The sequence below is a fragment of the Triturus cristatus genome, chromosome 3_1, assembly GCF_964204655.1.
Source record: "Triturus cristatus chromosome 3_1, aTriCri1.1, whole genome shotgun sequence".
Lineage (NCBI taxonomy): Eukaryota > Metazoa > Chordata > Amphibia > Caudata > Salamandridae > Triturus > Triturus cristatus.
Window position 1 is genome coordinate 80,968,856 of NC_140583.1, and position 13,540 is coordinate 80,982,395.

A 13,540-nucleotide genomic window follows, 5' to 3' on the forward strand; every position below is an offset into this window, starting at 1 on the left:
TGATGTAATTTCTGGGGTCATTAGCAGTACATTGCGGGGGCGTAAGTTATAGTTAGCTTAGGTAACTATAACTGCTCAATTTCACTGGTTGTGTATGAGTGAAATCGGAGTCTAACTATACCGTCCCTGTAATCTTTGTTTTTTCCAGCAAATTTCTAGTTTTTTTTTTAACGTTAAGTAAGATGCATATCACAATGGATGGTGGGGGGTTGAAAGCAGGGCCTGGCATTGTGCTGCCCCCAACAAAGCTTGCTGCTCCTGCCTTCCCTCCTCCTAGCCATCCATTGTCCAAGTCCATGTCCCTGCTCCCTTATTACAGCCTTGTGTGGTCGTTGTTCTGCCACTGGCCTTCCCGCCTTCTCTGAACAGTTAGCTTGCTGCCCCATCCACCTTCTCCCTATACTCTGTTGTCTGAATCCATGGACTAGCCTCCTCCCTCCTGCCATGCATGGTCTGATGTGCTGCCACTGCCCTCGATTTAGCATGATGTACCAGTCCACTCCTCCTGCCCTCCATTACCCAATTCTATACCCCATCATTGACCTCCTGCTTAGCCTCTGTGCTTAGCTTGCTGCCCCCATTCTCCTTCCCCCTGCCCTCCGATGCCTTTCTGCATGCTCCTGCTCCATCCTTTTTGCCCACCATGTTTCATGGACCTGCCACTCCTATCTACTCTGAGTGTTCTGTTGAGCTGCCACTCCCCTCCCACCTGCCTAGCATTGTCAGATGACTGTAACCACTCCCTGACACCTCCACCCTGCCTGTCCACATTCCATGCCCCTATCCCCTTCCTCCTGTCCTCCATGGTGCATTTTACTGCCACACCCTTCTGCCCTCCCTGGTCTGTTGTGCTGCAACTGCTCCTCCTGCCAGGCCCGCATGGTCTGTTGTGAGGCCCCTTCCCCTGAACTCTCTTGTCTGTGCCCAGGTCCTGATCCTCCCTTCTATCCTCCATGGTCCTTTGTGCATGCCCCTGCACCCTCCTTCTTGCCCATTATAGCCATTGTGCTGCCACTAACCCTCCTGCTTGCCATGCATGGTCTTCTGTGCTGCCATGGCCACTCCCACCTTCCCTGTGTGGTCAGCTAGCTGCCCTTGACCCCCTCCCACCTTCCCTCCATGGTCTGTGTGTATGCCATCATAGTCTCACTGTTGATCTCCATGGTGTGTCTTGCTTCTAGTGCCCATCCAGCCTGACCTCCATGGTCATCGTGCTGCTTCTGCCCTGCCCCCTTGCCCCCAGCCCTCTGTTTCCATGTGCAGACCCCTATTCCCTCCCTCCTGGCTTGTCTGTTCCATTGTAATGCCCCTGATCCGTCCGTCCTGCCCGTTATGGTCTGTTATGCTGCAGCTTTCTCTCCTGTCTGTCCATTATGGTCAGTTAGCTACCATTGCCTCTTTCCCCTCTGTTCTCAGTTGTCCATGTGCATGGTCCTGTCGCCTCCCTATTGCTTTCTATGGATTGTTGTGCTGCACTCCCATCCCGCATGCCCTGTGTGGTGTATTGTGCTGCTGCAAACCCTGATGCCTGCCCTGTAGGGTCAGTTTGGTGCACCTCTCCATGTCATTCCTGTCCTCTGTTATCCGAGTCCATGTCCCTACCCCAATTCCTCCTGCCTTCCATGATCCAATGTTCTATACTTGCGAACATTTTGAACTTGGTAAGAGGGAGATTTTGAAAAAAAAACTGGAGTATTGATTTTCCCCTTTGAGTTACATTGAAAAAGAGGAGATTGTAGACAGGAGACAGATCAAATGAAGCCCATTTGAGCTTAAAAACATTGGACGTTTCCTGGCTGAATCGGGTCTGTTGGCATGTATGGTTGTACTACCACTGCCTCTTCCTTCTGCCCACAATGGTCTATTATATTGCCACAGCCTCTCTTGCCAGTCCTGTATTGTTGGTTTGTTGCCCCTGCCCCCCTTTCCACTGGCCCCCATAGTCTGTTGTGCTGCCACTGCCCTTCCTGCCGGTTCAGTGACTAAATATCGAGGGACATAATATAGAATGCCCAAAATATCGACGCCAAAATATAGAAGGACAGAATATCGACTCCCTATCTACAAACAGGTAAGTACTAAAATATCGATTCCAAAATATAGAGGTGCCGATCACGATCCGGTAAAAAATATCCCCGTGCGACTCGTATCCGGTCTTTTTACCGTACGAATCGTACAAGTGCCGTATGAACTGGCAATCACGATTCGCATGGTAAGAAGTCCATACGAACCGCATTGGGAATCATTCCCCACACGTCCTCGGGTCGGAAAATGTGTCCGACACGTCCTCGGACGATTTACCGTACAAACGTGAAAGGTGAAGTCCGACCGAGGAATCACGATCCATCCCGTGCGTCCGAGGTTACAACCGGATGGAAAAATCACCGTCCGCACCGAACTCCCATAGCAACCACGGAGACGTGCCCGCATACGCGCCCCCAGCCCCCGTAGGTACGCGCTGACCCCCCCCAGACCCCGTAGGTACGCGCCGACCCCCCCCAGCCCCCGTAGGTACGCGCCGACCCCCCCCAGCCCCCGTAGGTACGCGCCGACCCCCCCCAGCCCCCGTAGGTACGCGCCGACCCCCCCCAGCCCCCGTAGGTACGCGCCGACCCCCCCCAGCCCCCGTAGGTACGCACCGACCCCCCCCAGCCCCCGTAGGTACGCGCTGAACCCCCCTGTATGTACACCCGTACCCGTGTACCCGTGTACGTGTACGTTCGAGTCGTACCCCCCCGTGTACGTTCGAGTCGAACCCCCCCGTGTATGTTCGAGTCGTACCCCCACGCGTGTATGTACGGTGCGTACCCCCAGCGCTACGCGCTGGGGGTACGCACCGTACATACACGGGGGGTACGCACCGTACATACACGGGGGGGTACGCACCGTACATACACGGGGGGGTACGCACCGTACATACATGGGTGGGGGTACGACTCGAACGTACACGGGGGGGGTTCGACTCGAACGTACACGGGGGGGTTCGACTCGAACGTACACGGGGGGTACGCACCGTACATACACGGGGGGGTACGCACCGTACATACACGGGTGGGGGTACGACTCGAACGTACACGGGGGGGGTTCGACACGTACACGGGTGTACATACAGGGGGGTTCAGCGCGTACCTACGGGGGCTGGGGGGGGGTCGGCACGTACCTACGGGGGCTGGGGGGGGGGTCGGCGTGTACCTACGGGGGCTGGGGGGGGGTCGGCGCGTACCTAAGTGGGCTGGGGGGGTTGGCGCGTACCTATGGGGGCTGGGGGGGGTCGGCGCGTACCTACGGGGGCTGGGGGGGGTCGGCGCGTACCTACGGGTGCTGGGGGGGGGGTCGGCGCGTACCTACGGGGGCGGGGGGGGTACGGTGCGTACCGGGCCACCTACTCTGGTCGATTCGCGCCGTACTTCGCTTTTGCGGCACTTTTTGGGTGCCGTGAAAATATTGCCGTCCGGACTGCTGTCGGTTCGAATCGTAATTCCTGGGTCGTGAAACGCTGCCTGAAAGCGTCCCGACGTCACGTCGCAGCATTCCCGGATCACATTCGTATGTATATTTTCGTCGGTCGGTGTTTTTTACGATTCGTACGGAAATGGTGTTTCCGTGCGAATCGTAATTCCATGTTTGTAAAGTTTTACGACCGGGTACGAGTCGGACGGGGAAAACGCTCCGACCGACGGTTCGTACCCGGTTTTTACCGGATCGTGATCGGCACCAGAATGTTAAAATATAGTTAGCTAAAATATCGAATTTTTTAAATGTATTAAAAATAATATAAAAGTAATTAAATATTAAAAACAATTAAATAAAACATACATAATATAATATAAAAAAGCTTAAAATGTAAACATAATAAAAGTAATGTAAAAAAAAGTAGAGCTTTTTTTGGATAGTGAGAGCGTAAAAATTACTATTCCCACTCCAGTGAGTGCAACAGTAGGGAAAACGTTGGATAGCGTAGGGGTAAAAATTACTATTCCCACTCCAGTGAGTGCAACAGTAGGGAAAGCATTGGATAGCGAAGGGGTAAAAATTACTATTCCCACTCCAGAGAGTGCAACAGTAGGGAAATCGTTGGATAGCGGGAAGAAAAAAATTACTATTCCCACTCCGATGAGAGCAACAGTAGGGAAAGCGTTGGATAGCGTAGGGGTAAAAATTACTATTCCCACTCCAGTGAGTGCAACAGTAGGGAAAACGTTGTATAGTGGGAGGATAAAATTTACTATTCCCACTCCAGAGAGTGCAATAGTAGGGAAAGCATTGGATAGCGGGAAGGGAAAAATTACTGTTCCCACTCCAGTGAGTGCAACAGTAGGGAAAGCGTTGGATAGCGTAGGGGTACAAATTACTATTCCCACTCCAGTGAATGCAACAGTAGGGAAAACGCTGGATAGTGTAGGGGTAAAAATTACTATTCCCACTCCAAAGAGTGTAACAGTAGGGAAAGCATTGGATAGCAGGAGGGTAAAAATTACTATTCCCACTCCAGTGAGTGCAACAGTAGGGAAAGAGTTGGATAGCGGGAGGGTAAAAAATAAAATACTATTCCCACTCCTGAGAGTGCAAAAGTAGGGAAAGTAATGATTTCATTTTAAAATAAGAATACATTAATTATCAATACCAATAAAAAGTTAATTAAAAATATTTACCAATTAATGACAATTAATTACCATTGAAAAATATTAATTTGCAATTAATAAAAATTAATTACCAATTAATACAAATTAATTACCAATTAATAATTAATTATCAATTATCAATACACATAAATAAAAAAAAATGTACTTTATTACAATTAATTTACTTCCCACCCAATTCCCCTATAAACCCACAACCCACTCCCAATAATAAAAAATACAATTAACATTATTATCAATTAATCAATTAATACAAATAATTTTGCATTTAATAAAAATTAATTAGCAATTCATACAAATTATTTACCCATTAATACAAATGAATTACCAATTAATAATTAATTATCAATTAATTATCAATACACATAAATAAAAAACAATCATTATTTACTTTATTACAATTAAATTACTTCCCACCCAATTCCCCTACAAACCCACAACCCGCTCCTAATAATAAAAAATACAATTAACATAATTATCAATTAATCAATGAATATACATTAATTACCAATTAATACAAATTAATTACCAATGAATAATTAATTATCAATCAATTAATTATCAAAACATATAAATTTAATTAATATTTAATTAACCATAATTAAATTACTTCCCACCCTATTCCCCTATAAACCCACAACCCGCTACGGAATTAAATTACGCAAAAATTAAATAACATAACATTCATTAGTTTAAATAAATGAAATATACATTACAAAAATAATACATAATTTTAACACATATACTACCATACGTAACACTAAAAAAAAATCGATATTATAGATATCTATATTTTTAAATTCGATATTATGGTAATCTATATTTTAAAATTTGATATTATGGAATTCTATATTTTTTAATTCTATATTATGGAAATCGATATTTCGTACCCCAATATCGATATTCTGACCTATCTATATTTTGATAATTCGATATTCTGTCCACTCTATATTTTAACTTCGATATTCTGGGCAGTCGATATTTCGGAATCGATATTTAGGGTGTTCACCCTTCCTGCCTGCCCAGTGTGGTTAAATTGTTGCCTCTGCACTAGGCCTGGGCTAAAATTTCGTTCCGTTCGCAGAAATTGCGATAATTTGACATTTTCGCGGTCCGCAGAGAGCGCGAAAATGTCAAAATTTCCGCTTTCCGCAGCTTGGCGATAATTTGTTTCTTGCTCGCGCTGTAAAATAATACATTCTCTCGTGCGCGCGATCGCCTTACCTGAATCCCTGCGTTTGCCGACAAGTTTTCTTGATCCGGTCGCGTGCTCCATGAGATGTTGTATTGTTTTTAGCCATTTGCGCTGTCTCGCGACAGTTCGCGCCCGCAGTGACGTCATGCGTCGCGCGATCACGTCTTTCTTCTCGCGATTATGCACCGCGAGACAACTCAAAACAAGATGGCCGTGCCCGCGAGCACCCAGATGGGTAGGTTGGCGACCCGCAACCATGCAGAAAATCTCGCGAACATGCGGGAAAAAAACTTCCGCATCTTCGCGATATTTCCGCTTGTTTGCGATAATTTTAAACATTTTCGCGATAATTTGCGAAAGTGGATTTTGCAAATTCCGCCCACCCCTACTCTGCACCCTCCTACCTGCCTTCAATTTTCGGAGTCCGTGCCCCTGACCGCTACCTCTCAACAGTATCCTAATGAAGAACTAGATTGCTAACATTCTATGGGGCAGATTTATGTTGCCTGGCGCATCCCTGCAAATCAGCAAGGATGCGCCAGGAATGATGCGTCACGCAAGTTTACCCTTGCGCCACACATGATGCGCCGCATTTATAATGCGGCGCATCATGGCGCAGGAACAAACAGATGCGTGACGCATCCAATGGCGTAAGGTTGGCGCAGTGCTTCAGTTGCGTCGCAAGCGCGACGCAACTCCAGCACTGTTCCAACCAACCCTATCCCTAACATGGTGCGTCAAGCCTTACGCCTGCTTCAAGCAGGCGCAGGGTTTTGGCGCATCAGCGTTGGGAAAGTGACTCAGTCAAATCTTATAGATTTGACTGAGTCACTTTTCAGGGGCGTTCCTGCGACGGAACGCCCCCCCCTATGTCGACACGCCCACGTGAAACCTGACGCAGGTTTTACGTGGCGCAGGGCTTTACATCGTGACGCATCTCCATAGATGCGTCACGATGTAAATATGGCGCAACGTGGCGCAGGGTTTACACCGCCGCTGCGTCACAAAAGTGACGCAACGGCGGCGTAAAAGTGGCGCATCTCCGACATAGATCTGCCCCTATATTTATTACAAAAGTGTGGAACGCCTGACGTCATCTTGATGTAATCAAAACTGTAATACCTAGAGCATTTTCTTTAGAAATTACATATATGAGAGGGTCTTATTTGCATCAAAATTATGGTTAGTGCTCTAAAAAACTAAAATGAGGACATATTTTCTGAGATTTCAAATAGCAACAAAGATTTTAAATTATTATTTATCTTTATGTTTTTGTATCCAGTTGACCACTTGATTAAATGTTGCACTTAGGGGAGAGGATGTGTTGTTACTTCCAGAGCTGCAGACTTTGCAACTGGGGAACCAGGTTGGAGTTTCTGCTTCAGCTCGACATTCTGTGAGTCTGGTCAAATCACTTAATCTCCCCATGTCTACAACCAAAATGAATTTGTTCTTGTGTGATGTAACCAATGCTCATGTACAACACTCCAATGCCTGACAAGTCTGCACTATATAAAACTGCAAATACACAAAAAATAAGTGTTTTGCACACTTCTGTCATTGGGCTACATGTGCGCTACATCTGGGTGATATTTGTGCTGCATTTGGGCTCTTTTGTCTCTGGTGGCCATCTTGGGAGATTTATTTGTTATGAAGTTTCCTAATTTCCTCATTTACGGCAGTCTCCTCAGCAGGTAATGCTTTCAGTTTTTTACTTTGATTCCATCAAGAAGGTATTCAGATATGTCACACATTTGCCATAAATTCTGAATGTTAGCACTCTAGTTGCTCATTAGATCACTGTAGTAAAGCTACTGCTCACCACGAAAGTCTGCTGCTGGTATTAAAAGTGCATGTTTCAGTCTGCCTGTAAGAATTTGTTAATGAAATAGAAGAGGATTTGAGAAGTCACTCAAAATGTGACCTAATTTTTCTTTCTTCAGCACTAATCATAGTTTCTATGGCAAAATGAATCCCCTCATTGTGTTCCTTTTTAAATTAAATGTTTTAAGTGTTACCAGTTTATTCCAATCAAGATGGCTTCAGGTGTGCCATACTTTGTCATAAGTAAGATAGTAACAGGCACATGCATCATCATAGGGTTTTGCGATTCCTTAATTGCGATTATTAAGGAATCCCAATTAAGGAATAGCAAAACCTTATGCATGTAGGAATCGCTAAAGAAATAGCGATTCCCACAAATTCCTTAATTGCGACTAGCAAATTGCGAGTCGCAATTAAGGAATGTCTTCCCATTCATTCCTATGGGCCTCCAGGCCCATAGGAATGAATTGGAGATTGCGGGAGCAATTTGCGAGTACCAGTAGGTACTCGCAAATTGCTCCCGCAATTTTGATGGTGCAAGGGTGTCAAAATGACACCCCATTGCACCCATGTATGTTAACTCAGCACATATGTTGCATACAGACATGCTCTAAGGGCATGTGTGTGTGCAACATGAACCTTAGAAAAATGCAAATAAGTGCATTTTTCTAAGTTTTCGCAAATTACCATGAAGTCCAGCTTCATGGTAATTTGCTCACGCTAATAGCGAAATCGCTATTTTTAAAACTGTGATGCATTGCATTTAAGGAATCTCAATTAGGGATTCCTTAAATGCAATCGCTATTTAAGGAATCGCTATTTTGAGATTCCTTAAATAGCGATTTGTGCATTTGGGATGATGCATCCCAAATGCAAAAATACCGGTCGCAAAGGGGCAGATTCTGAGAATCTGCCCGTTTGCGACCGGTTTTGTGCTTGATGCATGTGCCTGTTAGTGCTCTAGTTGTTCTTAAGAACACTCTGGGACATTCTGTCATTGGGCTATACTTGGGCTAAGTCTGGGTGATATTTGTGCTACATTTGGGCGCTTTTGTCTCTGGTGGCTATCTTGGGAGACTTATTTGTTATGAAGTTTCCTAATTTCCCAATTTACTGCAGTCTCCTCAGTAGGAAATACTTTCAGTTTTTTACTTTGGTTCCATTCCATCAAGAAGGCATTCAGATGTGTCACACATTTGCCATAAATTATAAATGTTAGCACTCTAGTTGCTCATTAGATCACTGTAGTAAAGCTACTGCTCACCAGGGAAGTCTGCTGCTGGTATTGAAAATGCATGTTTCAGTCTGCATGTCAGAATGTTTTAATGAAATAGAAGAGGATTTGAGAAGTCACTCAAAATGTGCCCTAATATTTCTTTCTGCAGCACTAATCATACTTTCTATGGCAAAATGCATCCTAATTTTGTTCCTTTTTAAATTAAATGTTTTAAGAGTAACCACTTTATTCCAATCAAAATGGCTTCAGGTGTGCCATACGTTTGTCATAAGTAGGACTGTTAGCGCTCCAGTTGTTCTTTAGAACACTCTGAGAAGCTACAGTAGAACACAAAGGAATCAACTGACAGTCTCTGCCCTTTTTGGATGCACATGTTTTACTGAGAATGTCAGACTTCATTCTTACATGACGGAGAAAGATAATGTGAATTTACAGAAAATATGCTCTCAGTTTAGCTTATAGATCACCTTCTAAACCTCTGTGGGAAAAGCATGATAAAATAGTTTTCTCTCAAACATGATTCATGATATCCCAGCAGATGGCTTTCACATGGTAAAATCCCCTTAGAACACACCACAATTCCTATAATGTAACTAAAGTCTTAAAACCTTCTATTAACTGCAATGCGTTTTAATGAGGTGCTATCATGTATATTGGTCCCAAGATGGCTGCCAACACTTCTTGGATGAAGTGCTGACAGCCAATCAAATCTCACGATGAGATGTGTGGTTAGGCTCCGCCCAGATATATATATGTGATTTTACTTTTGATTTTCTCAGGAACTACTGAACGGATTTACACCATTTAACTAAAAGGCACGACTCTGAACCAACGGCTACCTTTTTGCCAAATTTGGTGTAATTTCGTTCAGCAGTTCGGGCAGCAGCTGCGACTAAAGGTTCCCATGGAAAATTGCATGGGGAAAACACGTTTTGGGACCCCCCTTTTTTCTCGGCTCCTGCTTGACAAATCACCCCAAGACTTTTAGGATAGGAGCAGACAGGAGCTGGGCAAAAGTTTTGAAAATTTTGCAATGATTCATCAACCTGTGCCAAAGTTATTGGGAATAGAATGTTGCGACTTCCTATGTAAAATAGGTCCTAACTATAACTACCTACTGGGGACCGCCAGTAGGTAATATATATATATATTATATATCAATCCAAAACCAGCTCCGTTCGTAGGACCCCTGGCGCGTCTTTATCCGGTGCATATATATATATATATATATATACACACATAATAACAAGATACTGAGATATCCACAATCGCAACAATTCACAACATCTTCTTGGTTTCTTAAGTCGTGTTTATTCTTTCTTTAACTTAATTCTCCATATCAATAAATCATAAGTTATCAGACAGAAGCCAACACATGTTTTGCGCTCCACGGCTCTTCTTCAGGGCTGTCACAACCATAGAATAAAATAAGTTAAAATCTAAACATAATTTACTGTAACAAAATCAGCCTATTTGACAACACACTTCTGAAATTAATAACACTGTTTTCACTGCAAATTCAACAAGGCTACGGAGAGTACACTGAAATTATCATTTCCCTACATATGTTAACATATTTCAATTATAGGTCCTATAACATAATTTTTGACCATCACAACCCCACATGGCCCTCTGATTTGTCATGACCCCATCCCTTCATTTGTGTAAAAATACAATATTCAGTTTTATAAAACAACAACCTCTATTTTAGAGAAGTTTAGATTTTTCGTGTAATGTACTAGCCCAGAGCCTTTATACCTTTCCTGAGGCCCGCTATTTAATATTCTCTAAAGTTCAGCAATAAGTCTCGACCTATTAATTTACCTTGAAAATCTGAGGTTTGATAATTTTTATTTCATCCCTCCCATTGCTCCAGTTATTAAATTATTCATGTCATCCGTTATCAATTTCTGTAGTAAAAAAGCAAATATACCTTGATATATCTAATCATACCCAAAAGTACGTATTAGTCTCATTAGTAAAATCCTCTCACCTTCTAAAATTCTTTTAAGACATGTAGAGCTACTCCTTTTATATCAGTTTAGAGTTAATGTCCTTGTGCATGCTCAACAGTTCAGCACATTATATTTTTTAGGCCATTTTTTTCAAAAAATTGATGGATAAAACAATATAATGACTCCAAATTATGAGTAAGGACCTGGATGTATTGCTATAATCAGGGAGAATAGCTTGGTAAATGAAGTAAAGTAACTATAAAGATTAGGGGTGTTTTTGTTAACACAAGGGAGCTGCAGCACACACCGCCACTTCAGGCTGTATTCAATATGTGCAGGGGGCACGCAGAACCCCCACAGCCCCAAGGACGGCCACCTCCCTCGGGCATTTATTAATATGGGTCGGGCCATCTTGGGCCCCCGTAGCCCCGGAGACCACTATCTCCCCGGGGCTTAAATTAAAATGAAGAAGTGTGGGGGGCTCCTGCCCCCCACACTGCCCCAGGGACTGCCACCTCCCCGGGGCACTAAATATTCAAATGTGGGGGTCCGTTGAGGACCACCGGGCCCCAGGGACCCCCACCCGAGGCTTTTAAAACTTTTTAAACTTTTAAAACTTGGGAGGGGGGCCCGCTCTGGAGCCCTTGATGGCCCTGGGGACCCCCACCACCTAGGGCCGGCTCCTGCAATTTCCCGGGGTTGCTATAACAGGGTGGGAGCATGGCTCCTGCCCTGCCATAGTACACTCTCCTTTGGTTTTTGGATGTGAGAGCAGGAAACCTGCTCTGGCTTCCAAAAACCAAAGCAGATTGCTTTTGCACAGGGGGAGCTGCATGTCAGCAGCTCCCCTTGTGCAAAAGCAATGCCGGCTCCCGCTAGAGGCGTGGTCCCGGCTGGGACCGTGGGGGCATTGGGGCTCCCCCCAAGCTCTCCAACGGTGAGGCTAGGCACTGGTGGATGGGGTCCCTGGGGCCAGAAGTGGCCTGAGAGGGGGGCTACTTGTCCCCCCTCCCATTTAAGAAAATGAAAATGGCAGGCCGGCCCTGGGGGATGGGGTCCTGGGGCCAATAGTGGTCAGGGAAGGGGGGCCATGCTGCCTCCCTTCCCAGTAAATACAATTTAAAAAGGGGTCAGACCTTGGGGGTTGGGGTCCACAGGGCCACAGAAATGCTAAAAGAAGAGGGGCCACACAGCCCCCTTCTAAAAAAACAATATAAAAAAAAAGCCGCCATCTCACCGGAAGACCCCTCCCTGCACCACTGTGCAAACGCGCAACCTAGCGTGTTGTAAGTTGGGGAATTAATTCCCCTTAAATACTGAGGGTCCCCAGGGGCAACTAGCCCACCAGGTACCTCCAGTAGGCGCCACAGAACTGGATTGCAGAGAGGTGGTCCAAGGCCACGCCTCTTTTTTACACCACTCGGCAAACGCGCCTCTTGGCGCACTGCTGGTGGGGTGATGAGGTCCTCTTGTGTCCTGATGACCTCAGGACACAAGTGGACTTCATCCTCTGTGCAGCAGTGCGCCAGGAGCCACGTTTGCATACAGGCTGATAAGTACAACTTATTTTTGTGTCAATACACATATATGTTGTGTATGCCACAAAAACATATGTAGGCAATGTGTTATGCCCCTTTTTGCTACATATTGCATGCCACACAAACAACATGCACACACTATTATATGCACACCCATAGGCACCATGTGTAGAACACCCCCAATCACCAAAAAACACTATTGTTTTTTAAGTGCCAATACAGGTGTTTTTACTTTTCCTTGATAAGTAGGAAAATTAATAGGCCTGGGCGAAAATTTCCGTTCCGCTTGCGGATGTTGCGAAGTTTTGGCATTTTTGCGTTGGGCGGAAAACGTGGAAATGTCGAAACTTCCACGATCCGCTGCGAAAGCAGAAGTATTTTCTTGTTCGCGCTTTAAAAATGCATTCTCGCGCGCGCCGTAGCGACTTACCAGATCCCTGCGTTCACCAACAAGTTTTCCTATCCGTTCGCGTGTGCCACGAGATGTTGGATTGTTGATAGCCGGTCGCGCTATCCCACGAGAGTTTGCGATCGCGAACATGTCATTCGACCCGGAACAGGAAATAGGCATCGCAAGCAAGATGGCCACGCCCATTAGCGACCGCATGGGCAAGTTAGAGATATAATTCTCCGTGAGCACGCAAAAACACTTGGGAAACGGGCGGGAAAAGCAATCTCCGCGTCTTCGTGAAAGTTCCACATGCTCACGGAGATTTAGAGCAATTTCGCGATAATTTGCGTAGAGCAACTACGCAAATTCCGCCCACCCCTAAAAATTAACACTACTGCATTACACAAAGGAAAAAAAATGGGATTAAAGAGCAATATAAAAGCAATGTAAAAGGTACACAGGGCTACAGCAATTGACAACACACGAATCATAGTAGAACCATTATACAAGAAGCTTACCTTAGATCCAGGTGACAACAGTCGTTTTGTGTCATGGTGGAGTGGGAGCAGCAAAGGAGGCAACTGGACAATCGGGTACAAGACTGACATTACCTTCAATTCTACCAATTCAATTTGAAGGCATCCCACCACAGTTGCCTTGGCAGAAAGGCACATCGTAATTAGGTTGGCAGAATCCTTAGCTGGTCTCCCGCTACCAGCCGCTTCTGCCTATTGTGCCCTTGATGATGGTGAAGACTGCA